Raw genomic sequence first — 25,612 nt, forward strand, 5'->3', positions numbered from 1 at the left:
CAGTCTCACAGCCTGCAGGAAGAAGCTATTTCCCACCCTGGAAATCCTGTATGTCCTTGCTGATGGTAGTGGGTCAAAGATACTGTGTGATGGATGATAGAGATTTCAATAATTCTTTGAGCCTTATTTAAGAAATGTTCCTGGTAAATGTCAATGGAGGAAAGGGAGACTTTTTCATTGTATAATATTTTGCTGAAACCTTGAAATATCTCATCAGCTGACCAATTCGATTGGGAGCATATGTAATGAAGAGACAGATAAATGTGCTTTGTTTTAAATTTAAAATTAAAATTTTTAAAATATAAATTTTAAATGTTAAATGTATTTTTTTTATTTTAAATGTAGATATATAGCACAGAAACAGGCCATTTGGCCCACTAGCCTGTGCCACCAAAATTTAAACCAATTAACTTACATGCCCTGTACATTTTGAACAGTGGGAGGAAACCGGAGCTCCTGGGGAAAACCTGCGCAGACATGGGGAGAATGTACGAAGTCCTTGCAGACAGTGTGGGATTCGAACCCCGGTCCTGATCGCTGGCATTGTAAAGGCATTGTGCTACACCTTTACATTTTTATTTTGCACTAACTTTAACTGTGAGTATGCACCACTACCTTGAGAACACTTCTTCATACCTTGTTCCCTGTAGGATTTGATTCCTTTCTCTTAATTGCTCTTTCTGTGCCATGTCTGCTCCCAGGACATGGTCTTCCATGCAAGATCATTAGAGATGTCCTCCTTTAAAAAATCTGGTTTCTCATCTCCTGCCATTAACTTAGCCTTCACCCTCATATCCGCCATTTTTCATCTCGTAAGGATGAAAAATACGAGATTGTTTTGCTTAGCATCTCGGTTCTGTCCAGCCAGTAGCCACCCAGTTCAATTCCCTGCCCCATTGCCTTGCCAACATGTCTGACTGAGACCACTTTCAAACTGGAGGAACCACAAATCATTTTACATCTGAGAACCCCCCCCAACCAGATGTTATTAATGTTGACTTCTCTGGTTTCCTTTAGCCCACCCCCACCCCCCCCCCCACTCCCACACGTCACCTTTCCTGTAGTTTCTCTCTCTCTCTTCCCCTCTTTTCTCTTTGCTTCCTTTACCTCAGCTCTGCATTCACAGACCCACCATTCCCTTCCCTATCAATTATTATGAACCGTGTTAACGAGCAGCAATAGACAATGCACCAGACAGTGTTTAATTTTAAATCATTAATTTTATTTCTTACTCTTAAGCTATATCTATATCCTTAACAATAAATCTATCCCCACCTATGCGCAGGTGTCTAGTGTGCGTGTGTGTTAGTTATACCCAAGCCATTACAGTCCTGCCCAAAATCTTTCAAATTCAGTGTTGAAACATTGGCCTTTGAAATTTGATGCCCCAAATTAATGTTGAACTGATGGGAAAACTGGAGTTGTGGCTGCTACAGACTCACTAATTCTCCTTGCGTTTCCTTTGAAGAAATGTCCATCCACACAAGCTGTGGTCATAACACTCCTGGTCCTTTTGTAGGCAAGACACGAACAGGGCGGCCTCCACAAAGTTTCCAAGACCATGGCACCAGTCTATCCAAGTAACTTTATTGTAAGTCACACTTAAAATGAAGTAGTGTCTCCAAGTGACTCCACTATTAGTAACAATCAAAATGAAGCAAAAATAAAACCCTCCTGGCACAGGTCAATCCACCAAAAAGGCCCAATTATTCACAGAGCATGCTTTGCTCTGAATTCCACAAAAATGTCTGGCCACCAGAGCTGCTTCAAAAGCTGCTTTCTCTCCAACAGTCAGATGGTTCTCACTTTGCAAAATCACAATGTCTTTGCAAATATATTGAATTCTGGAACAAACTGCAACAAACCTTCCCTCAGTTCCTCCACTGTATCGAATTATCGCTGAGCTGGCCTGTTAACTGTAATCATTCAGTCCCTCCTCTCTATACTATCCCTTAGAGTGATAATTCCATTTACTAAAACAGGAGCTTGTAATACAATTCACATCTATTCTCTCCTGGCCTCTTCTTCATATCCAATGATCACTTTTGGTCTGTTGGTCTGCACTCCCCGCTAGTTCTTTTATTCAGGCTCGCTTCTTCCCATACGTTAAAGAAAGGCTCTGGCCCGAAACATCGGTAATATATCTTTACCTCCTGCTGAGTTCCTGTGTTTTTACTATAATCACAGCAAATTTGGCCTCACCAATACCATAAGATCCCAACTCCTATACTCAATACTTTGATTTATGAAGGCCAATATGCCAAAAGCTCTCTTTACAACCTTATCCACACATGACACCATTTTCAGGGAATTATGTATCTGTATTCCCAGATCCTTTTGTTTTACCGCACTCCCCAGTTACGGTGTATGTCCTTTCTTCGTTTGTCCATTCTATGAAAGAAGAGGAGTTGAAGGACCATTACTTCGGAGGACTATTCCTCAGGAGAGATCTATCAGCAGTGCAGTGAAGGTCTGTAAATTTGTCTGTGACTGAGCTACGTTCTCTCGGCAAAGCATCAGCTATGGTCTTTGTAAATAAGACGGAAACAAAGAGATGAAATTATTGATTACGTGTGTAACAGAACAACTCCTCCTAAAAGTTAATGACATCCCAGAATTGCCACTATAACACCTTTCTCTTCTAAAGGACATTGTCTCACAGCTTGCAAAACATGCAACCTTTATCTGAGCACAGCAATTGGAGAGGGTATTGGGTTGGAGACCACAACTGTCACTCATGAATTGCCATGGTTTTATGAATGTGGTATTCAAAACATATATTTGTATATTTGAATGCTGTTTATTGACTTAAGTTCAGCATTCAACAACACAACCATATCTCAGTACCTAATAAGGATGTTGAGCCTGCTGGGTCTAAACACCTCCCTCTGCAATTGGATTCTTGACTTCCTTTCAAGGAGAACTCAAGCAATCTGGATTGGAAACAGCACCTCCAAGACCATCACAATGAGCATGGGCCCCCAACCCCCCGGGCTGTCTGCTTAGCCCACTGCTGTTCACTCTTCTGACCCACAACTGTGCAGCTAAACACAGATCAAAACACAAATTCACGGATGACATGACCATGGTGGGCCTGATAAGAAAGACTGAGGAGTCAACATATCTAGATGAGGTGCAGTTGCTAATGGACTGGTGCAGAGCCAACAACCTGCATCTGAAAATTAATAAAACAAAATAGATGGTTGTCAACTTCAGGAGGGCCTGGGGGGAGACCAGTGATGGCACCACTGTTGAGGTTGTCAAGAGTATCAAGTTCCTTTGAGTCCACTTGATGGAGAATCGCACCTGGTCCCTTAACACCAGCTCCATAGCCAAGAAAGCCCAGCAGTGCTTCGACTTCCCACAAAGGCTGAGGAAAGTCCATCTCCCACCCTCCATCATCACTACATTCTACAGAGGATGTATTGAGAGAATCCTGTGCAACTGCATCACCGCCTGATTTGGAAGCTGTACCTCCTCAGACCGCAAGGATAGTGAAGACAGCGGAAATGATCATTGAGGGCTCTTTCTACCATGAAGGACATCTACAACACTCAATGCAGGCAAAAGACAATAAACATTGTGAAGGACTCTACACCCCCCTCATGTAGACTCTTCTCCCTTCTGCCATCTCGTAGAAGGTACTGCAGCACTCGAGCCCTTATGTCCAGATTGGGTAACAATTTTTTCCTCCTCAAGCCTGAATTCCCAGAACATATGTGTGCTACCAATCAACCACATTCGACAAGGATCTGAGATTAATAGGCTTTAATCACATTTAGATGTCAGCAAATCTGACATGTTGTTGGCCTGGTTCCAAGACAGTTACTGAGGGAGGGGTTTGGGTGTAACAGCCTTTATGGGGATATCCAGAAGAGAGGAGTTACAGGTTCTGGGATGAGCCAGCCCATAAGCACATACATACAATATACATAGTGTTAGCACACAATGATAGCTCCACAATATGTTGATATCTACTGTACACATCTTAATATTGTAACATGTTTAACTTCTATCTAAATTATATTTATGTAAATATCCTCCATGGTCCTGGAGAAATGTTATCCCATCTTTACCAATGTAAGCGTGGTATGAATGATAAATAAGGGTGACTTGACTTGACATGTTACAGGTCAGAAAATGAACTTTGATAGAGGTTGCGGAAAGAAAACATGCAAAGTTCATTTAATATTAAATTATTGGAGCATCATGAAAAGGTTTCGGCAATGAAAGGAAGAGGTTATTGAGTTAATTGTCATCTGATTGTAGATGTACAACCCGACAAAGCAGTGTTCTTCAGTCTTTGGTGACAAAACATCCAAACATAACGCACATATAGACAAACGAAACATGTACAAGTATAAAAATAAATAAATAATGTTCTCAAAAATAGCAGAGACTCAGAGAGTTTGTATGGGCAGTTTAATTCAGTCCTTCGGCATTCTCAATGCCTGTGGGAAGAAGCAGTTTCTCAGCCTAGATGTTCTGGCTTTAATATTCCTGTATCTCTTTCCTGAAGGGAGTAGCTGAAAGATGCTGTGTATGGGGTGGAAGTGGTCCACAATGATTTTTAAGCCCTCTTCAAAAAGCAATCCCAGTGAACAATGGCAGGCAGGGGGAGTGGAGGGGGAGGGGAGGTAGCAAGATTGGGGAGGGAGATCCAAGTCATCCTCTCTGCTGCTCTTTTGATCCTGTGGATCTGATGCTCGACAGCAACCATACCAAAATATGATGCAACTAGCCTGGATTTTGCCTTTCAAGGAAGTACGGGCACTGTTGACCTTTCCTGATGAGATGTTATGCATCCAGGATCAGTCACATCTTAAGTGAAGTCTGAGGAACTTGTTCTTCAACCTCTTCACTTCTAAGCTATTAATCTATAATGTGGATCATCTGTGCGTACCCACACTTAGCCTTCCAGATTGCACAGGAAGGTTCAGCCCTAGCTTATCTTAATACCATCTTGTCTCCTCTCCTGAAGGCACCATCATGAGCTCTGAAAAGTGCCCAGACCTCTGCATCCAACAGTGGTTTCTGGTAAGTCCTGGTTGATCTCAGTGACGTCCTCAATGTGTTTGCTGATGTGGCCAGTCACTGAGCTTGTGTATTCCTTAATGTTTACATGACCATTGGAGGTGGCTGCATCCCTGTTAAAACAGCTACAATCCATTGTTTCAAAGCAGTTCTGTAGCACTGCTTTGGCCAAAAAAATGGAAGTGAACACAATCTCAGAACTGTTTCAGTCGGCAAAATATGTTCAAATATGAGTTATCTATTGCGCCAATATGTTGATTTTGGAGGACTCAGAGTTGTCTCAAATGAAGGAGAAGACAAAATCATTTTTTAGAGATGCGTACTGTAATTTGGGATGCTTTAAAAGCTTATATCAGAGGTCGGAAAATTTCATTTTAGGCTGACATTAAAAAGAAGGCTAATCTTGAGAGAGATAACTTGGCCAAACAGATGAAGTGTTTTGATCAAAAATATGCTTTAACTCTGAAACCTGAGCTTTTCAAAAGAAGGGTCAAATTTAAAACTAACCCAATACAGACACAACTTTTAAAGATTAAGTTCTATGTGCAAGGTGATAAGGCAGGTAAACTTTTAGCTAGTCAAATTAAAAATCATACAGCCAATAGGCTTATCACTGAGATTTGTAAGGACAATGGTAAGATTACAAATGATTATTTTGAAATAAATGACACTTTTTCTCAATTTTATTCTGTTATACAGTTCAGATTCAATTAAAGATCAAAACTCTTTACAACAATTCTTCGATAATCTGACTATTCCGTCAGTTTCTTCAGAGAATAAATTGAAGTTGTAACAATTTATCTCTGAACAGGAGATTACAGTAGCTATTAACTCATTGGAGTCCAATAAGGTCACTTGTCCCAACAGTTTCTCAGCAGAGTTTTAAAAATCATTTTCCCATTTATTGATACCTTATTTACATTCTATTTTTACTCAATTCTTAGTTACTGGGAAGTTGCCAGAAACTTTTTATGAAGCCACATTTTCTCTTATTGCTAAACAGTATAAAGACCCATTCGACTGTTTCTCCTAATGACCAATCTCCTTCTTAAATATTGATACAAAGATCCTGTCTAAGATTTTAGCTCATAGATTAGAGAATATCATACCTTTAATTATCTCTGAGGATCAAACTGGGTTTATTAAGGGACATTACAATTTAATATTTGTCATTTGTTCAACATTCTTTGCTCTCCCACAGTTTCATCCTCTGAATGTATTATTTCCTTAGATGCTAAAAAAGCTTTTGATAGGGTTGAATGGGAATATTTATTCAGTGTACTGAAGAAATTCAAATTGTGTCCCCAATTCATAAATTGGATTAAACTGTTATTTTTATCTCCTACACCTTCAATCTAAACCTTTTAAGTTGTATCGTGGTACCAGACAGGGATGTCATTTGTCCATTATTATTTAATTTGGCTTTAGAACTTCTAGCTGTGGCTTTTTGGCAGATGGCTGATATTTCAGGAATCACAAGAGCTGGAAGTGTTCATAAGGCATCTCTCTATAGAAATTATCTTTTGTTGTAGATATCGAATCCTGACCGATCGATTCCATCTATTTTATCTCTTCTTCATCAATTTGGGAAATTTTCAGGATATAAATTGAATTTTCAGAAGAGTGAGCTGTTCATCTTGGGTACTTCCTGCTCTTCAGATTTCTCTACTCCTTTTAAAATAGCAAAAAAACAATTTAACTATCCAACAAATCCAATAATTTGATTAAAGAACATTTTTTTTACCTTAATTAGTCATGTTAAGGAATCCTTGACACATGTTTTGATGACATTAATTGTACATGTGAATATTGTCAAGATCAATGTTCTTCCTAAGTTTTTTATATATTTTTCAAGCTGTACCTCTTTTTGTTCCCAAATCCTGTTTTGATTCTTTGGATTCTATTATAACTTCTTTCACATGGAAAAACAAGCACCTCCCTCCCCATCTCAAAAAAGGTTTTCTTTAGAATATTAAAAAGAATGGGGGCTTGGCATAACCTAATGCTAAGGAAAATTTAGGTGCTTCAAGGTGGATTAATTTAGAAATTAAATCTACCGAAAAGTATTCTCATCTTTCAATACTTGGACCACCTTTACCTTTTCTGGCCCCAAAACTACTGATATATTGAAAATCTGCTTTCAATTTAGGGTACATTTTTGGTACCATAGATTCTTAGTAATTAGTCGAATTTTAGGTATTTCCTTTGTTTTTATTTTCTATCAGTTCAAGATATCAGTTTCCATCATTAGTCAAATTTAGGTATCCAATCTTTTTTAGATATTTTTACTGACCAAAATCTTGCATCTTTTGAACAATTATCCAACAAATTTATGATAACTAGACACCACTTTTATCATTGTTCACAGGGTAGGAGCTTTTTGAATTCTTAATTTCGAAGCTCCCTGAAGACCTGTAACCTACTCTGATAGGGATGACTTATAATATTCAACCTAATTTTAAAGGGGTGGTATCTGGCCTTTCTGAATTACTTCTAAATTCTAAAGACAGTTCCTTAGACAAAATCTTTTTAAAAACTATGCGAACAGGAGTTTCAACAGCTATTTTCTGAAACTACATGGATTTCTATTCTAAAATGAGTACATTCATCTTCTCTTTGTGCTAGACATTCATTAACATAGTACCATGCCCTCAATTCCAAAGTCTAATTGGCTAAATTCTAATCTAATCTCTCTTCTAAATGTGAAGGTTCACTGTATCATATGTTCTGGTTATGTCCTTCTCTTTCCAGTTTTTGGGAAGGGGTATTTCGTAACTTTTGTTTACTTCTTAATATTAAATTGACCCTAAATCCTTTCCTTGCTCTCTTTGGAATAAGTGGGCCAACATGTTTGATATTAACTGTTTCACAATCCCATGTAGTTGCCATCGCCTCCATTATCACACAATGATGAGGTGGAAAGATGCTGTCCCTTCCACTCACCCTCAATGGTTGTCCGATACGATGGCATATCTACTTTGGAAAAAAAACATTAGATGTTCCATGAATGAAATTATCTTAACTTTGTTTCTTTATGCGTATTTTTTTTCTCAAATATTTTCAAAATTTGTACGATTAACTATTTTCTGGTTTACAACCCCACTGGTAACATTTTATTTTGTTATCTGAAGTGGTCTGTCCGTGCTAAGCCAATAGTTTCTGTAGTGTGGGGTTAAATAAACAATATAGTAGGTTAGTGTGCTTTTCCCACTTCTTTATAATGTAAAATAGGTTAGAATACCACCTGTATTATTCTATAAGATTTCTTAATATTCTATTTTATTCTCATGTACATATGTAAGATTTTTATGATGAAACTAACAAAAATATTGAAAGAAAGGTGCATACAGTTACATGTTACCAGTAGTAGCACTTGATTCAATGGCAACTGAGCTCAATTTCATGTTTATTTATTATCATCTGGCTGCATGTAAAACACTCGACTAGACAATGTGTATCCAGATCATGATGCACACATAAAAGCAGACAAAGCACTGTACATAATGATCGCAAAAAATAATCAGAAAAAATATATATAAATATTAGGGATGATTTTTGCACTTAGAGGATACTGTTCATCACTCTCACTGCCTGTGGGAAGAAACTATTCTCCATCTGGCAGTCCTGATTTAGATACTCCTGTACCTTTCTTCTTGATGGTAATGGGTTAAAGATACTGTGTGCTGGATGGAAAAGGTCTTCTATAATTCTTTGAGCTCTATTTGGATAACAGTTCAGGTAAATATCATCGATAGAGGAAAGTGAGACCCCAGTGATCCCCTCGGCTGCTTTATCAAGTCAAGTGAAGTCAAGTTTATTGTCATCTGATTATACAAATTCAACGTGATGAAATAGTGTTTTCTCGTCCTCAGTACAAACCAGACATGGCACACACACACACACATATATATATATATATATATATATATATATACACGCATATATATATATATATATATATATATATATATATATCTGCAGCACAAATATTCATCTATACAAATAAATAAGGAAATATTATTTCATGAATATGAGAGATTGTTCATCATTCTCACTGCCCATGGGAAGAAAATGTTCCTCAGCCTGGTGGTGCTGGCTCTGATCCTCCTGTATCTTTTTCCCACAGGAGCAGCTGAAAGATGCTGTGTACAGGTGGAAGAGGTCCTCAATGATTTTGCACACCTTCTTCAGACCACGATTCCGGTAGATCATGTCGATGGGGTGGGGGGGGGGGGGGAGGGCAGTGAGACTCCATTGATCCCTCTCTGTTACTGTGTATTTACCTCCTATCCATTTCTCTGCGGGAACTGCAGTCAGCCAAGATCTTCTTGATAGAGCTCTTATGAAAGGTTAACATAATGGTGACTGGTAGCCTTGCCTGCTTCAGTCTTCTCATGAAGCGCCTTCTTGACAAGTGAGGAGATATTGAGTGTTCACGATCAGTCATTAGTTAAGTGAACTCCAAGGAACTTGGTGCTTTGCTCTCTCTCTGCTCCAGAGTTGTTTATGTGTAATGGAGGGTGGTCATTCATGGTCCTCCTTAAGTTCACGATCATCTCCTTCATGTTAAGATTCAGGTTGTAACTCTCATGCCATTTAATGAGATTTTCCACCACTTCTCCTTAGTGCGACTCATTGTTGTTGCTGATGAGGCTGACGACTGTGTCATCAGTAAACTTGATGATTTTTTTGGAGCTGGATCCGATGATGCAATTATTGGTCAGTAACATGAACAGAAATGAGCTGAGCCCACAGCCCTGAGTTGTGCCCATGCTCAACATGATAGTGCTCTACGTTCTGCTACCAAATAGGACAGACTGTGGTCTTTCCACTAAGTCCAAAATGCAGACACAGAGTCCCAGCGAGGACAGCTTCTCAATCAGTCTCTGGGAAATAATCGTATTAAACATTGAGCTGAAATCAATGAGCAACAGCCTGGCATATGAGGCATGGTTCTCCAGGTGGATCAGGATGGAGTGAAACGACAAGGCCATAACACCATCTGTGGAGTGTTTTTTTTTCAATAGGCACATTAAATGGGTCCAGCATCCCTGGAAGGTGTGCTTTGATATCTCCCATCACAAGAAATTTGAAACATTCTATAATGGTGGAGGTCAGTACCACAGGGAGATAGTCATTGAGGCCTGTTATTGTCACCCCTTTGGGTACTGGGAGGATGGTGTCTATCTCGAACCCTGTGGAAATGATAGACTGATGCAGTAAGGTGTTGAAGATGTCCGTGAAGACCTCCATCATTTGGTCAATGCAGTCCTTCAGGATGTGATGAGGTATGTTGTCTGGTCCCACCACCTTGTTTGGATTCACCTTGGCTAGGGATCTCCTCACCTCAGCCACGGCTATGCAGAAGGCCCCTTCATTAGGGGGCATGAAGCTTTCATTGGCATCATCCTGTTCTGCACATCGGTGTTCAGTCTGTCCGGAAGGTTGACATCATTGCCTTTAACTCACAAAGTTGACTTGTCTTGATCCCTTGCCACATGTGTCTCGTGTCACCCCATGTCACACAGGTGTCTGTATCTTCTGGTTGTACCCCCACTTTGCCTTCCGGATTGCATGGGAGAGTTGAGCCCTGTCTGATCTTAGTGTCATCCTATCACGTGTCCTGAAGGCAGCATCACAAGCTCTAAGAAGAGCCCTGGAGCTCTGTGTAGGCTTCCACTCTGATGCTTTGCAGCTACCATACCACACAATAATGCAGCCACTCAGGACACTCCCAATTGTACTCCTGTAAAGTTTTGTCAAGTCAAACCCAACTGTCAAAAACAGAAATATACACACAGAACCACAAAGCATACAAAACACATTTACTAAGTCATGCTAGCGGGAATGAGGGATTTTTTTTTTTCATTTTTTTTAAATTTTTTTTTATTTTTCACACTGTGAACCATATCAACCAAAATACATACAAACATTTCCCTCTTAAATATACACAGTGGCATTTTCTCCCCTTCCCCCCCCACCTTCCCTCCCCCCCTTCCCACCCCCTCCAAAACCAATAAACATTCAACATATACAATACAATAAAACCATTAAACAATGGCATCACATAATGAAAATAACAAGAAAAATGTTTCATCTACTTTTACACACTGGGTCAGTTCATTTAGTCTACTTATCATTTTAGGGGGTGGAGGTCCGAGGCAAGCTCTCTCTGTTGTGTTCCATGTTCCAAAATTTGCTCAAATAATGTGACTTGATCTTTTAAATTATATGTTATTTTTTCCAATGGAATACATTTATTCATTTCCATGTACCATTGCTGTACTCTCAGGCTCTCTTCTGATTTCCAAGTTGATATTATACATTTTTTTACTACAGCTAAGGCTATCATAATAAATCTTTTTTTGCGCTTCATTCAGTTTGAGGCCTAATTCTTTACTTCTTATATTACTTAGAAGAAAGATCTCTGGATTTTTTGGTATGTTGTTTTTTGTGATTTTATTTAATACCTGATTTAGATCTTCCCAAAATGTTTTCACTTTCTCACATGCCAAAATTGTACGGTTGTTCCCATTTCCTTCTTACATTGAAAACATCTATCTGATAATGTTGGATCCCATTTATTTAACTTTTGGGGCGTGATATATAACCTGTGTAACCAATTATACTGTATCATGCATAACCTTGTGTTTATTATATTCTTCGTAGTTCCAGAACATAACTTTTCCCATGATTCATTTTTTATCTTTATGTTTAAATCTTTTTCCAACTTTTGTTTGGGTTTATAGCTTATTTCATCACTTTCCTTCTCTTGCAGCTTGATGTACATGTTCGTTATAAATCTTTTTATTATCATTGTGCCTGTAATCACATATTCAAAGCTGCTTCCTTCTGGTAATCTCAGTTTGTTTCCCAATGTATCCTTTAAGTAGGCTTGATGTCAGGTTGACAATGTCACCTTTGTAAATATCAAATCTTATTCGAAGAACACCGGGAAACAGGGCAGTATTTAAAACATTTTTGGGCACACAAATCTGATAGGTATCTTTTTGAATTCAGGGTTACACATTTTGGTTTAACACCTGGCATTGCCCTTTTCATAAGACAAAGAAATGGTTAAAGTCAATCATTTATTCACAACTACAAGTCATAATGAATGGAAATAATTTCTCATATATGAAATTAGTAAAGGTCTGGAAGGATCAGTTCCAATACACTGTAACATCTACCTTCTGTCGACCTGAGATTTCGTCTTTAATTAGCACATGCAATTGATCAGACTCATAATAACATTAAGCCGTCAACAGTCACAAAAGAAAGTTTCTAACAGAGGTAGGATTGGAACAAAACTCTGCTGGCGCCTTTACAGTTGATGTTTAGGCCCTATGATCATTGACAAGTCAAATCGAGGCTGACGGCTGTAAAGCTTAATCAGCTGTATAAACATGGGAAAATATTTATGAATGGGCTCGCTCATTGACAGCTCGACTCAATTGACTGAGCCATTTAGCACTTCATGGATAAAAGCTATTATCCCTTCTGTGAGCCTGCTTGAGGATTGTGTGCCCAGGAAATGGCTGAAGTGATCAATTCAAATGACCTTAGCCAATTAGATGATTAGTTTATTGGTCTGTCTGGAAGGTGAGCTGCCCAGTAAATGTGTGGCTTTCTCTACCCCCTGTTTTGAAACTAGGACTGGTGTTTTTAATAAAGACAAAATCATTGATGCTTTTTCTTAATAACTGTCATTTCTGGATAGCTCAAAAGAACTAACTTTCACAGGGGCCTGATAGCCTTGCACTCCTCAGCCTCTTATGACATGTCTGGGACTTCCTCACCAACGAGGAAGTGTTGTGAGTCCAGGATGGGTCATCCCTGAAATGCACACCAAGGAACTCTCTCATGATGGATCCGTTGACGTGTAATGGAGAATGGTCATCTTTCATCCTTCTGAAGTCCACAGTCTTCTCCTTTGCTTTGTCCATGTTGAGGCTCAGGTAGTTACTCTCGCACCATTTTACAAGCCTTTCATCCTCCTTTTAGTAATGAGATACTGCAAATTTGATTTGAACCGAATCAGCAGCGTGATCAGTAGTGGGCTGAGCACTCAGCCCTGAGGTGCACCAGTGTTCATCATGATGGAGCTTGGGGTTTTGCTGTAAACCCAGACAGACTGTGGGGTTTAGGTGAAGAGATTCAGAATCCAGTTGCAAAGAGGGGTGTCGATTCCCACTGAGGAGAGTTTATCCTCCTGGCTCTGAGTTATGATCATGCTGAAGTCAAAGAGCAGCAGCCTGGCAATAATTCATTGTTTTGAAGTTACATTTACTGATCAACAAAATTATGGTTTGAATAGTACAAAAAATTGGAAATTTTAGGTTCAGCAAGAGTTTTGAAAGATGTGGATGATGAGCAAATAATCAGGTCTGCAATACAACTACCAAATGCATTCAATTTAAAGCTCGATGATGAATAGCAGATGCTATTTTTTGCATGAAAATATGGGAACATGTCACATATTTAAGCAAAATGAAAGATAGGCCAAGAATAAAATATTAACAACACAAATAAATGAAGGGTATTCAGAGGTAAAATCAAGAAATTTGAGGGGGCATGTTGAGAAATAAAAACTGAAGATATAAAGAGAGAAATACTATTTAATGCTTCACATATAATGTCCCATTAAAAATCATTTAGGCGATATTCACAAACATTTTTTTTAACTTCTTTCCGTTAGAGCATATCTTTATTCCTTCTTTCCCCTAATGAATTAAATTCTGTCAGTGCAGATAAATAACTGCCCAACAAGGTGTACAATTTGAATGTCAAATCAAAAAGGTGACCTCTGCTTTCTGGGACAGATCTCCCTGTTTTCACATTGGCACTCTGTTAAGCTACCCAGTAGAGGATTGACACAATCTAGCAGTTAATACGCAAGTTAGCGTAATAACAAGGGAATAAAGCACAATGAACTTTGTATTAACAGATGTACAACAGCTTGAACTCTCAACCAGGCCCAGTAAATTGATCTTTTTTTTAAATGACTGACGCAAGAAAATCTGCAGACGCTATGATTGAAGGATTTTTTTTAAAAACGGCTACTTGTTAACTTTCAATCCAAATGAGGGAAGAAATAAAGTTACTCATCTTGGAATGATATTGACTTTTTCATTTGTTGCTCTAACAAAATTGCTTTAGAAGATTTTTTTAAAGCTCGATTGATTGCAATTTTATGTTCTTGTATTGTTTTAATTGGATTCAGGAACATCCATATTTCAGCAAATTGCAATTCATTCTAATGCAGTGACTGGAGCTAGATTTTAATATAATGAATATCTTTATCTGCACAAATTGTGGAGAGCAATGTGAAAGGAGCATTACGAGTGGATAGCACATGTTTATTAGTCAAAATAATCATACATTAACAGCATTGACCTTTCCATCCACACAGCAGGGAATATGAACTTGCCTACTCAGAAAGAAAGTAATACTTTAACCGGAAAATATGCATATATATTGATATTTGATCTGCGGCTGGTATTAAAATAATATTAGATTTACTTGTCTAGGAAACAAGGAGCAAAGTTAATAAAAAATGATTATGCAGCCCATTTTACAATGGCCTAAGTATTTTGTGTTCAAGCACTAATTATGCCGATACATATTTTGCTAACTTATTGTTTTTTATAACTTCCACTGGCACTGAGAGGATTCTTGATTTGTCTGGCACCTTTAACAATTGATATGTTTTGCTCAGTATTAAAATTCATTGTTTCACTATTTGCAATTTATTCTCATTGTTTGGTGATCATTAGTACTTTTTCAATTTGATGATCTAAACTTAAATATATAAAATTTATTTGGCCCCAATGAGTTTTTTTTCCAAAAAGTTAAAAGTATGTTTTATTTGTTGGAAGCAACATTTGTTCTGGCAAAATAATCAACTTTCTCAAAAAGCAAAAAAAAAGGAAATTTGAAATGAAAACATGGAATGAAATCCACAGCCCTTTGCCCCTGTGGCCCAAAGTGTGATGCCAACCTGATTACCAACTTACCCAACCGCTAACTTTCTCAGTTCTATACATAATCTCTTAAAAGGACCTATTGTACTTGCCTCCACCATCGGTGCTGACAGTGCATTCCTTCACCATCACTCTGTGTGAAAAATGTACATCTTACATCGTCACTGAATTTACACTCAAGTGTTTAAGGCTATGCCCCATTGTGTTAACCATTTTTGCCATGGGAAAAAAGCCTCTATTCATCCACTCAATCAGTATCTCTCATCATCTTATCCACCTCTATCAGGTCACCCTTCATCCTCTGACACCCCAAGGGAAAAGGAGCAAGATAAACAGAAATTGCTGTTCATACTCAACAGCTCAGGCAGAGAAACAGGATTAGCATTTCAGTTCTGATGTTGGGTCATTGACTTGAAATATTATTTCTTCTCCTCACAGATACTGCCTGACCTGCTTAGATTTTTCATCAATTCTTGTTCTTAATATGCTTTCTTCTTTCTTGAGAAGTATCAAAAACCTTAGAAGAAAAATTACTCATGCAAATGTAAGATTAAATTGATGAGTACCTCAGAATCAGAATCAGGACAACTCATGAAATACGTTGTTTTGAGTCAGCATCACAGTACAAATGTTCATATTATGAACCATCTTACAACACAAATATATTAAAAATATAAAAATTGTAGTGCACGAAAAGTAAGGCAGTATCTTAGGTTCATTGATTATTCAGGAATATAATGGCAGTGGGGAAGAAGCTGTCCTTATACTGAGTGCTCATCTTTAGGCTCCTGTACCTTTTCCCCGATGGTACCAGAATGAAGAGTTCATGGCCTAGGTGGTGGGAGTCTTTGAGGGTAGATGTTGATTTTTTAAGACACCACCTCATATAGATGTCCTTGATGCAATGGTCCGGTGCCTGTGATGTCGTAGGCTAAGTTAACATCCCTCTGGAGTTTTTTCTTGTCCTGAGATTTGGCGGCTCAATGCCAGTCAATGATGCAACCAGCCAGAATGCTCTCCACCGTATACCTGGAGAGGTTTTCGAGAGTCTTCGGTGAAATCTTCTCAAGCACTTCACAAAATATAGCTACTGGCGAGCCTTCTTCATGATTGCATCAACATCCAGGACAGATCCTTGGAGATGTTGACACCCAGGAATTTAAAGTTCTTGATACTTTACACTACTCAGCCCTCAAAGAGGACTGTGTCATGTTCCCCTGACTTAATGCTGAGGTCCACAACCATCTCCTTGGTTTTACTAACATTGAGCACAAGGTGGTTGTTGTGATACCATTCAACGAGCTGATCTCTCTCCCTCCTGTACACTTCCTCATTGCTGTTTATGTTTCTGCCGAAAATTGTGATGTCATCAGCAAACTTGTAGATAGCATTGGAATTGTGCCTGGCCACACAGTCGTGGGTGTATAATGAGTAGAGCAGTGGGCTAAGCACACATCCTTGGGGTTCGCCAAGCATTGATAATCAGTGAGGAGGAGACGTTGCTTCCAATTTGTAAAATCTTAAGTGAAAAGCGAACAGTACTGGTCTTCACATTATCACCAAAAATTCATAGTATAAATCTGGATTTCAGATTTCAGGTTTTGATTCAGGTTTCAGATACAGGTCATCACATTCAACCCCGAGAAACTTATTGCTGAGGATGAAGCAAAATTACCATTTATTAGAAGTACAAAAACAACTGTGTCGTCGGGGCTCTGTGATTATTAAGGGATTGCCTAAGGTAGGATGTGCGTGGGAAGGGAAGGTTCAGAATCACTGCTCTAGACCCAATTGTGACTGGAATATTTTGCTTGAGAAAAACTGTCACTGGCCCATTTCCTTTGGAGTTATGAAACCGGGCACATAATGAGTCATTTGGGTATGATTAAAACAGTGGTTTTCAAACTTATTCTTTCCACCCACATCTCCCTTTAAGCAATCACTTACTCATCACAGAGCACCGATAGCATAGGGATTACTTAAAGGGGGATGTGAGTGGAAAGAAAAAGGTTGAGAACCACTGATATAAACAAACTGACTGCACAATGCAGAGAGAATAAAAATAATCAATATAGTGCAAGGTAAGAATCGATAAATGAGTCCCTGATTGAGTTTGTTGTTGAGGAGTCTGATGGTGGAGAGGGAGCAGCTGTCCCTGAACCTGGGGGTGCAAGTCTTGTGGCACCTCAACCTCTTTCCTGATGGCAGCAGCAAGAACCGAGCATGAGGTGAGTTGTGTGGATTCCGACGATTGCTTCTGCTCTCCGACGGCAGCATTCCCTGAAGATGAGAATCTTAGAATATTCAATGACAGCCTTTAATTAATTATGTTGTGCAAATGGACTGCTGGCACAGTAGATTAGACATTAATTTCAACTAAATTAGTTTAAATATCAATTAAACAAATCAGAAAGTGACAATGACGTTGAAGAAAGTGATGGAAAAAAGCAATGAAGTCATAATTCACAAATAACCCAGGCTAATTTGACTCATGGAAGATTTAGTCTGAAATGCATGTCATCATGTTATAAACGTTCTTCTTCCATCCACACAGCACCAACTGCAGCAATATTTTGACAGGTTCCTCTAGTCAACAAAGGGCAGCTGCTAAATATTACAAAATGTTGCTGCTTGCTATTCCAAAGATCAGGCAAAGATCTCGTCAAAACTAGTTGGAGATTTCTAAATACCTGTGGTAGATGAACAATGATCATGTTTCAGGCCTCAGAAAGGACATGCAGCTCAGCAGGACCATCCTTACTGACTGAGCCAATGACATGGATGCAGCCTTCTGGATGTGGGTGCAAGGTCGGAAAGTATATGCTGACCTCCCCTACCCCCCACTGGCAAAGTCAAGTTCAAAGTAAAATTCCCCGAGAATTGTACAATTAGTGCTGCAAATTGCCTTTATCTCACATCTACATCTTACAAATCTCTCATAGTCAGAAAGTTGTACAGCACATAATCAGGCCTTTTGCCCATCATGTCTATGCCAATCTATTTAACCACACTTGTTAAAGTCAGCCTGCGCTGTAAGCAAACAAACAGCAGATGACATAGCAGAACCAATTAAATGTATAGCAGCTACTTTATTTAACATTTTTTTAACACTAGCGGGAGTGAGGTGATTCAAGAAAGAGATCAGTGACTCGTTCTCTACACTGGTCCCACACTCAAAGCATCGGAATACATATACACATTTTGGGCAGGGGTCTGCTTGAGACTTTTACAAATTTCACACTCCTGCACTTTGTGTTTACCATAACATGTTATGCTTTAATGTCTACAAATGTCTGTGAAAGTTAGAGTGCCTTGAACCGAAGGTTTATTGACATATGGTATCTGTTATTATCTTACTACAGCACAGAGAAGGTCAGATTGGAAAGGCAATTATATTTCAACCACCTTACAGGCGACTACTGTATTTTCTCAGTTAATACATTAACCCTTTAAGCATATTCATAAAATTTATTCTTTCACATTCCCTTCTTTTATCATTTCATGATAACTAACATGAATGTGAGAATATAGTTTATTTTCCCCTTCTATACTTTAATTAAAGAAAAAAAGCAAAGCAAAATGAACCTAAACTATTATCTGTCAAAATAATCACTTAAAACAAGTTAGCCTTAAGACTGTGGTTCTCAACCTTTTTTCTTTCCACTGACATTGTGTGTACATTACTTTAAGTAATCCCTATGCAATAGGTGCTCTGTGGTTAAGGTGGTATGTGGGTGGAAGGAAAAAGTTTGAAAACCACTGTTTTAATCATACCTATGTGACAGAAAATGGTCAAGTGACAATTTTTTTCAACCAAAATATTTTAGTCACAATTGGGTCTACAGCAATGATTCACAACCTTCTCTTCCCATTCACATACCGCCTTAAGCAATCCTTTTCAAATCACAGAGCACCATTGGCATTGGGATAAAATAAAGTAGGATGTGAGTGAAAGAAAAAAAGGTTGAAAACCACTGGGTTAAGACATGAATGAATCAAAAAAAAAGAATCTCCCTATTGTTATTTCTCTGACCTCATTTCTACTGGTCCTATATAGTCTCTCACCTTTTATTCATCATATAATTAAAGAAGCTTTTTCTATCCTCCTTGTCACACTAGTCAATAATATCAAAGAGGATAGATAAAGCTTCTTTAATTATATGATGAATAATAGGTGAGAGATGATGTAGAACTAGTAATCAATAATATCAGAGTATATAGATATGTTTTTGGGAGATAAATTGGGAAAGGTTTGTTAGAGTAAATTACATACGAACACTTTAAAACAGATCTTATTTGAAATACTGGAGCTCTGCCCCATGCTAGAGATAATGGCTCCACAGCTTTTGCAAGAGCTTTGAAGAGTGCTCAAGAGACTTCACACATGGATTGTTGTCTACAAAAGGCAACAGATGAAAGATCTTGCAGGAGCCACAGATTGTCTGGAAGAGAACTTGTTGTTCTAAGAGGGTCATGTGATATTGCAAGCAGAGAGAGTCAAACAGGCTTTCTCTCAGAGAGAGTGAGAGAGACACAGAGTTGCAGTTGGTAATAGCAGCTGGGACTGAAATAGGACAAGCTGGAAAGCTTGGAATACCATTTTGGAAGATGGCCTGGTCAAAGCCCTTGTAGTTCATGCAGAGGAGAGGACTGGTTGTCTAATGTTTCACTTGGAGTAAGAGAAACAAAAAGGAACTTGGTGGTGACCTGAAAGAAAGATGTTATCATCTGGAGAACCCTGAAGGGGCAAGTTTAATCAGCAAGAAACTGATGGAAGTACATCAGTTGTGGATGTCCTGGAACAACAAATCTCTCTCTGAAAACCGAAAAGAACCTTCCTGAGCGGTAATCATTTACCTTTCGAGCTTCAAAGCCTGGTGAACTTCATCAATGTTAAATTCTGTGCACAGTATCAGAATTTCCTGCAATCATTGAACTTGGAGGAATGAGAAGTGAGATTGGACATGAACCAAAGAGCTTTTCTGAACATATACACATGTTACATACACGTGCGCTTAGAATTAGAAGGGGGTAAGTTAGGTTAAGTAAGTCAATAGTTAAGTTAAAGTGTGATTCTGTTTTCATGTTTAAAGATAATTAAAAGCAACTTTTGTTTAAGTAACCCTTTGTGTTGGTGAATATCTATTGCTGCTGGGTTTATGGGCCCTCTGGGCTTGTAACACTAGCCTGCCTTCAAACTTTATCTTTGCAGTTATCTTCTATAAAAGTTTTTTTAAAAACTTCCCATTCCTCTATCTTCCCATTAACCTTTGCTCCCTTGAATACATCTCCTTTGCTTTCCCTTTAGCTTTAAATTCCCTTGTCAGACATATTCATGATATTTTTCCATTCCAATTTTTTTTTAAATCCTGCACCTTCCCCAATTTCTTACAGAATCTCCATCCATTGCTGCTCTACCATTTTCACCACTAGTGCTTCCTCTCTCATGCCACTGTAATTCCATTAACTCTACTGAAAAAAACTGACACATCTGACTTTAGTTTCTCCTTGTTACATCTCAAATTGACATCACGTTGTGATCACTGTCTCCATACGGTTCCTTTACTCTAAGCTCACTCATCAGCTGTGGTCACCAATCCAACACAGCTGATCCCCTCGTGGGCTCATCAACAAGCTGCTTCTACATAACCATCTTGTAGGCTTTCTACAAATTCTCTCTCGAGATCCAGTCCCAACCTGGTTTTCCCAATCCACTTGCATGTATAAAATTCCTCACAACTACCATAACATTGTACTTCTGCTGCCTTTTAGATCTATTGCTGTAGTTTGTTGTCCATGTCCTGGCCTACTACATGGAGGTCTGCATATCCCAGCCAACAATTGTTTTTTACCCTTCCCCCTAACTTAACCCGTAATGATTCTAGATCATCTGATCCTATCACCTCTTTCCAATGATTTAATGTTGTTCCTTACCAATAGTCACACTGTCTTCTCTGTTTTCCTGCCTATCTTTGCAGTACTTTTGATCATTCAGCTCCAATGACATCCATCCTTTAGCCACTACTCTGTGATGGCCACAACATAATACATGACAATCTGTAGTGGACTACAAGGTCATCCACTTTATAGCTTGTGCTGTGTGTATTTGAATATAAAACTTATAACCCATTATTTATTACTTTTGACTCTGTGTCCCTGTTGCTCCCCATGGCTGCAGTTTTGCCTTGTCTGCCTGTCCTTCCACACAAACTCCCTACAAGATGTCCCTGCTTAAGTGCCAACCACCTCTTCGTTTGCTTCTTCACACCCCCCCCCCCCTCCGCCAATCTAGTTGAAAGCTTCAGAGTCCAGTTGGAATGGTATTCCCATGCTAAAGGTTCTGTATTGTTAAAGGGTATCACTACCATAGGAACACCTTGAATACTGTAGGTCAGTATATGGGACCAGGTCCAACAGGGAGATAAATTCATCATTTCAACATACATCAGGGACACGCATAAATAAGTACTGACGTGCCATTCTCATTTAGCTATCCTCAGCCTTTTCATGGATTCTAGTAGGCACCATTTGGTTCTTCTTCTCAAAGGGAGCAGAGAAAATGTTCAGCTCATCGGGTAATGAAGCATAACAGGCATCTAAAGTGTTTTCCCTCACTTTGTAGGCTGTAATGGCCTGCACTTCCTGCCATAGTTGGCATGTATCTGTCTCTGTCCCTAGCTTCCTCTGGAATTGCGACTTTGCTTCAGAGATGGCCTTCCACAGTTCATACCTGGACTTCTTGTAAAGATCCCGATCCCTGGCCTTAAACATCCTTGTTCTCACCTTCAGCAGGTTGCAGATTCTCTGATTCATTCAGAGATTCTGGTTGGGGAAGACCTGGTATTTGCACGTGGGCACCCACTCATCCACACAGGTCTTGATGAAGTCGGTGACACCTGTGGCATATTCATTCAAGTCTATGGATGAGTTCTTGAATATGTTCTAGTCCACCAATTCAAAGCAGTCCTGCAGGTGCTCATCCACCTCCTTCAACCACTAGTGCTGTGGTCTTCCGTTTCTGCTTGTACACATACAGCCAGGTGATCAGACTTGCCGAAGTGTGGTCATGGTTTGGCTCATTACCTGTTCTTCATGGTGGTGTAGTAGTGGTCGAATGTGTTCGTTTCCCTGGTCTCACATGTGAGGTGTTGATAGTAGTTTGTAGAGACTTCTTCAGAATTGACTGATTGAAGTCCCCTACAATGATCGGGAAGGTATCAGGAAGGAAGTGCTGTCTCATGGCTGTTAATCAGTGTTCAGTCCCTCCAATGCCAGCCTGATGTTAGCCTGGGGCTGAATGTACACTACAATGCAGTGAACTCCCTCAGCAGGTACAATGGACGATTCTTGATAGCCAGATATTCCAGGTTGGGGAAGTAGGACTGGTACATAACCGTCACGTCTGTGAACCATGATGCCGCCTCCCCTATTTTTTCTAGACAGCAATATTCAATCTGTGCAGTGGAGGATGTAGCCCTTGCCTGAAGTGCTGTGCCTGGAATTTCTGTGTTTAGCCATGTTTCTGTAAAGGACGTCATGCAGCACTCCTTAATGACTCTCGAATGTTGAAGTTTAGCTTGGAGTTCAAGTTTGTTCTCCAAGGATTGTACATTGGCCAGGAGGATGGCAGGGAGCGGAAGCCTCAAGGCCTGGCATCTCAGCTTAACCTGCAGTTCCCTCTTTGTCCAAATGGTTGGGTCTTCTTTACCTGGCCCGTAGGTCCACTGTTGGTAGTTCCTACAGTGTTTAAATGAATCGTGCGCTCTCCCTTTAAATCCTCCATAATGTTTATATGTACTGAGTGACTGCTGTTTGCAACTCCCGCGAAGTTTGAATGGTCTGATCACTGACTGTTTAAAACTCCTGTGGTGTGAGCTCTAGTTGTTTAAAGGTCCCACGTCCCAACAGAGATTGCTGATTCTGCCAATTCTGAGGTCTGCCAGTGATTGTATGACATCCATATTATCAGGTGAGTGTGATTTTATGTTTCTGGGTTTGTGTTTGAGATTTAGTAGTTCGGAACAGGAATATTTGATAATTCCCGTGAGAGCTGCTCACAAAGAATCGCCGCTGTAAGGTGCCATTTGTCCAGGCAATAGGTCGCTATTAACTATCAGCTAGCACTGTAAGCAGGATATTATTTCATCAACTGACTGGGGCCAGTGCTGTCTGAGTTCCTCATACAACAGTATAGGATCTTGTGATGTTCGCATTTCCCTCCATCCAGTTCACGCTTTCCTCAGGAATCAAAATTTAATAGCACGGGGAAAACAAGTCCTGCTTTTGCACCCCATACTTGTTTTGAGTTAATCTGATATAGTTAACAAAACCCATTTGATTTTTATTTCTGTCGGGAACATCGTGGGCTATTTACAACAATTCTTAGGAATCACTTTAAATCTGTAAAGCCACCGCATGAATTGGCTTTTACCTTGAAATGACTGCCGACCTGTGATCTGTGTTTCCCAATTTAAATCTACAAAGTGCCAGTAAGCAGATCTCATCTTTGCGTCAGATACATTGCATTCCTAGAGATTGCAGAAGAGATTTATCAAGATGTTGCCTGGATTGGAGAACATGTCTTATGAGGCAAGGTAAACAGAACTAAGGTTTTTCTCTTTGCCATGAAGAAGGATAAGAGGTGACTTAATAGAGGTCAACAAGATTATGAGAGGCACAGATAAAGTGGACAGCCAGCGCCTTTTCCTGGAGCAGCAGTAACCAAATACCAGAGGCCATCCATACAAGGTGAGGGGTTTGTAAAAGAGGAGCTTCATTCCATTACGAATGAAGTTCTTGAGAAGGGCAGGTTTCAATTTACTGCTGATCATACATTCAGTTCCAGGTGTTTTTTAACCCCTTCTTCCTCACACCCTGCCCAGTATCATTACACAAACAAAAGTGCTCGAGGAGCCCAGAAGGTGAGAGGAAAACTTCTTCGAATTTCTCTTTCCAAAATGAGCAACAATTCTGCACCAAAGCTGAGTCTGAAACCTCGTTTAGATGTTCCTCCTCCTTCTTCCCCATAACTAGAGAGATACGGGGGCTGGTGGTGGCAGTGTGGTTTGTGGCTGCTGGGGTACATAAGGGGGTGCTCTTACCCATAAAGAATCTTCCTATCCCTCATCATCCTCATTCTGCAAGAATAGGGTCGCCATCCCGGACATTGGGTCACCAGGGCCTTCTTTTATCACCTTGTGTTTGTTGGCCATCTGGCGCATCGCTCTGCTCTCATCCTCTCTCCGATTTTTCTCCTGATTTTTCTGCAACTCTCCCTCAGCCTGCAAGACCTCCCAGTCTTTGGGTGCACCCTCCTTTACACATAATGCTATCCCTCTATATTTTTCCTTCCAGCTTCATTCTTAAGATTTTTGATGTTCTTTCTGTTCCTTCCATTCTTTTATACGCTTTCTCAATTTCATTCCAACCTTTTTCTCCCATAGTTATTGTCCTGCTTTTTATATATTCCATACAGACCATATCTCTCTCAACTAGCCATGCTTCAATACTCAGTCAATTGGTTAGTGCTGCGTACAGCTGTCAAAATATTTACCATGTTTCGGATACAATAACACATTTGTTATCTCATCAATCTCATCCAGAATCTCCTGCCTAATTTTCAAATTTATCTGGGCCTCTCTGGCCAAGTCGTCAAATTAAAATTTAACCTCAGGCCATCCTGTATCCATTTATCCATATTACCGTAGAACCACTGCAGTTGTACATAACCACTGGAGATAGATACAATGGATCTGAAAATGCCTCTTTATCCTCCATCCAGCATCCCAAATGCTGATAGCCACTTACTCAGTCTGAAGTGACTTCTATCCCAGGAAGACCCTGCTGATTCTGCCAATGTTAAAGCCAGTCCATACTACAAGAAAACAAACAGCAGAAAATGCAGCAGAACTAATTAAACATACAGCAACTTTTTTATTTAACCCTTTGTAATGCTAGCAGAAGTGAAGGGATACAAGAAAGAGTTCAATGGCTTGTTCGCTACACATTTTTGGCAGGGGTCTGTGTGAAACTTTTTCAAGGTTCACACACCTTCATTTTGTGTTTACTATAATGTTCCCCTGTAATTTCTATAAATGCTTGGGGAAAGTCAGAGTGAATTGAACCCAAGGTTTATCAGAATCAGAATTTATTGTCATGGACAAGTCATGAAATTTGGTGTGTTCTGGCAGCATCTTACAACATTACTATAAATAAAGAAAAAAATAAAAATTATAAGTAAGGCAGTGTCTTTGGTTCATTGATTATTCAGGAATCTGATGGCAGCAGGGAAGAAGCTGTCCTTGTGCCACGGTGTGCTTTTCTTTAGGCTCTTGTACCTTTTTCTCGATGGTAGCAGAGTGAAGAAGTCATGGCCTGGGTGGTAGGGATCTTTGAGGATAGAGGCTGTTTTTTTAAAATATCACCTCGATGGAGTGAATTCCGGTGTCTGTGATGTCACAGGCCAAGTTAACAACCTTCTGGAGTTTATTATTGTCCTGAGAGTTGGTGCCTTCAAACCAGGCAGTGATGCAAACGGCCAGAATGCTCTCTACAGTACACCTGTAGAAGTTTACAAGAGTCTTTGGTGACATAAC

General features: G+C 39.5%; 1 long non-coding RNA gene across 1 annotated transcript; it reads right to left on the minus strand.

Annotated features, from left to right (window-relative positions):
• Positions 1-5,780: 5,780 nt before the first annotated feature.
• On the minus strand, positions 5,781-25,406 carry LOC138739858 (uncharacterized). The gene is made up of 3 exons (XR_011342487.1): positions 25,355-25,406; positions 24,825-24,891; positions 5,781-6,705 (listed from the first exon to the last, which is right to left on the minus strand). It is a non-coding gene; the product is annotated as an uncharacterized lncRNA (long non-coding RNA).
• Between the last annotated feature and the right edge of the window lie 206 nt (positions 25,407-25,612).

This window comes from Narcine bancroftii, chromosome 7, assembly GCF_036971445.1.
Source record: "Narcine bancroftii isolate sNarBan1 chromosome 7, sNarBan1.hap1, whole genome shotgun sequence".
NCBI classification, from domain to species: domain Eukaryota; kingdom Metazoa; phylum Chordata; class Chondrichthyes; order Torpediniformes; family Narcinidae; genus Narcine; species Narcine bancroftii.